The following is a 3,419-nucleotide window of genomic DNA, read 5'->3' as shown; positions in this document are numbered from 1 at the left end:
AACCCTAACACTACACCTCTACAAAAAGGGCAAGGAGACCACATCTCCTGACCTCCTCTAACCCCACAAGAGGAAAAAAGAATCACTATCAGTAACCCAAGGCCTATTCCTGCAAGGCCAGACATGCTGTCTCCCTCCAGCCCCTTCACCAACTGTTCCTCCCAAAGCGCCCACCACCTCTCTCCTGCATTCAATAATTCGCTGCAGTGGCCACACAGAACTCAGATTACGGGGTTTATTAGGAAAGCACCAAGCTACCATTCAAATTTGGGAAAAATGCTCAGTCTCTCTCCCAGCCCGCTGTCTCTCAGCCAGCAGTCTCTCACAGTCTACCAGCAATGGGTGTCCCTCGGTGTCTAACTCAGCAACACGTGTCTCTTGCATCTCTATTCCAGCAGCATGTGTCTCTTTCAGCAGCACATTTTCCTCAGCCAGCAGTCAGAAAGAGACTTCTGCGTCTAGGCGACCTCCTTTTGAGCCCGGCAGACTGGCCAAACCAGCCAATCATAACATCAGAATTCTAAACACCTGAGAGAGAGCGGGAACCTCCCACAACATTGTTTAGTGCCACTCCCAACAGAAATACCCAGGTGGACAACTTTAGCAATCAGGAACTCTTCAGTTGTTCATGGCAAATTCCACCTCAGAGTTTACAAAGACTTATGGGTAGAAAAGCCACACTAAGTGATTTACTACATCTCAACCTCCAAAAATTAAAAAAAAAAGGCCAGCAAAAAAAGCTTACAGTCACCAGAAGCAAAGAAATAATGAAGATTAGAGCAGAAATAAATGAAACAGAAAGAGACAACAGAAAAAAATCAACAACACTAGAAGCTGATTCTTTGAAAAGATTAATAAAATCGGCAAGCCACTGGCAAATTGAACAAAGGAAAAGGAGAAGATCCAAATAACACAGATAAGAAACAAAATGGACCAACTGACATAAAAGGATAACATAAGGATACCATAAAGAACTGTACTCCAACAAATTTGACAATCTAGAAGAAATTAACAGATTTCTGGAAACATACTACTTACGTAAACTTACACAGACTGAGGTGGAAAAGTTGAACATACCCAAAATCAAAGAAGAAACTGAACAGGTCATAAAAAATTACGAACAAAATAAAGTCCTGGCCCAGATGGATTCACTGGAGAATTCTACCAAATGTTCAGAGAAGAAATGATACCAATCCTATGCCAACTATTCCAGAACACAGAAAAGGATGGGGTCCTCCCAAATTCATTTTATGAATAAAGCATAAACTTGATACCAAAACCAGGCAAAGACATGACTAAAAAGGAAAATTATAGAAAAATATCCCTCATTAATACAGATGCAAAAATCTTCAACAAAATCCTAGCTAATACACTCCAACAACATATCCAAAAAATAATACATCATGACCAAGTGGGGTTCATACCAGGTATATAAGGATGGTTCAACATTAGAAAAACAATCAACATAATCCATCACATACGTAAAATAAAGAAAAAGAATTACACGATCATATCAATAGATGCAGAAAAGACATCTGATAAAATCAAACATCTGTGCTTGATAAAAACTCAGAAAAATAGGAATAAAAGGTAAATTCTTCACCATAATAAAGGACATAAATACAAAACCAAAAGCCAACAATATTCTCAATGGAGAGAGACTTAAACTGTTTCTCTTGTGAGTGGAAATCAGATAAGGATGTCCTCTATCACCACTTCTATTCAACTTCATAGTGTAAGTCCTAGCCAGGGCAATAGGCAAGAAAGGGAAATCAATGGCATCCAAATTGGTAAGGAAGAAGTCAAACTATCCCTATTTGCAGATTATATGATCGTATATATAGAAAACCCAAGAGGCTCAGCAAGATAACTACTGGAACTAATTGAGAGATTTAGCACAGTGGCAGGATGCAAGAGCAACATACATAAATCAGTTGGATTCCTCTATACCAGCAAAGAGACTGCTGAAAAGGAAATCAATACCATTTACGATAGCTAACCCCACCCCACCCCCCCCCCCCTAAAAAATACTTGGGGATAAATCTTACAAAAAATTTTTTAAAAAAAAACCTCACTGCTGTTGAGTCCATTTTGATTCACAGTGAACCCTCCTTAGGTTTCCGAGGCTGTATCTCTATGGAAGTAGATTGCCTAATCTTCCTTCCAAGGAGTGGCTGGTGGCTTTGAACCGCCAGCCTTCTGGTGAGCAATCAAATGCCTTAGGCACTACACTACCAGAATCCCCCAGAAAATTTAACATCCTCTGCATCGGCCAGGAATCCTACACAAAAAACTACTTCATGAAAACATAAGAGAACTAAGTAAATGGAGGCACATACCATGCTCATAGGAAGATTGAGCATTGTGAAAATGTCAATACTATACAAAGCAATTTATACATTTAATGCAATCCCAATCCAGATTCCATCAACATTTTTTAAGGATATGTAAAAACCAGTAATTAATTTTATATGGAAAGGATAAGCAAAGCACTGTTGAAAAAGAAGAATGCAGTAGGAAGTCTCACATTCCCAGATCTCGAAAACTACTATACAGCCACAGTAGTCAAAACAGCTTTGTTTGGACTGAGATCAGGCAAGGTGGCCAACTAGGCAGAAAGACTGCACAGACCATCTTCAACAAAGAAAAGGGAAACCAATTAACAAAGACACAGGAGACAATCCTGGACCCCTGAGCCTTGAAGGGAAGGATATACAAGTGGACTAAACCTCAACTAGCAGAAGAATTTGTATGAAAATACCAAAAAGGAGACAATGGGGCTGCAGTCTGACAGCGGTCCTGACGGCTCAGACAGCTTGACAATTCCCAAGTGGTGGGAGGACCTAAGAATTAACCTAAAAATCACCCGGCTAGCCAGGGACTGCACAGAGGACTGTGCACGGTGGCTGGGAAGAAACAGAAAAGGTGAAGAGAAAGGTGGGCTGAGCTGTGGACTTTTGCTGGTCCGGAGAACGCTGCCATTTTGAAGGCTTAAAAAGCAGCTTGACTATTTTGGATATTTAAAGAGACAGCAGTCTCGCAGAGTCCTGAGGCTTAAGAACACATTTGGCTTTCAGCAACCCCAAGGACACTAGGGACCTGCAAGACCGAAAATGTATGACATTCCTCTTGTTACTCTTATACTCCACACCCGCTTGGTGAACGGAGGTGCGGATAACCCCCACTCCCACCTACCTTCTGGGCCCACAGGAACTTCATCGCAGTCTGTGTGCTAAGACGGAACCTGGGTGCCCTGCCCTGTCCTCCACCAATTTTTTTCTCTCTTTATTTATTTCTTTGTTTATTTTCACTTTCTTTTTTCTGGTGATTAGTTTGCTTGTATTTGTCTGTTTTAAAACAACTAATATTATTAATGGGAGCTCTGGTAGCATAGTGCCTAAGGCACTTGACTGCTAACC

General features: G+C 40.9%; 1 protein-coding gene across 1 annotated transcript in view; it reads right to left on the bottom strand.

Annotated features, from left to right (window-relative positions):
* FUT8 (fucosyltransferase 8) overlaps positions 1–3,419 on the bottom strand; it is a 307,869-nt gene that overhangs the window by 233,364 nt on the left and 71,086 nt on the right. The gene's annotated exons all lie outside the window — the stretch shown is intronic.

This window comes from Orycteropus afer, unplaced genomic scaffold (assembly GCF_000298275.1).
Source record: "Orycteropus afer afer isolate SDZICR_OR568_19922 unplaced genomic scaffold, OryAfe1.0 scaffold00088, whole genome shotgun sequence".
Classification (NCBI taxonomy): Eukaryota; Metazoa; Chordata; class Mammalia; order Tubulidentata; family Orycteropodidae; genus Orycteropus; species Orycteropus afer.
Note: the sequence above shows the minus strand (reverse complement) of the source record. Positions and strands in the feature narration are given on the sequence as shown.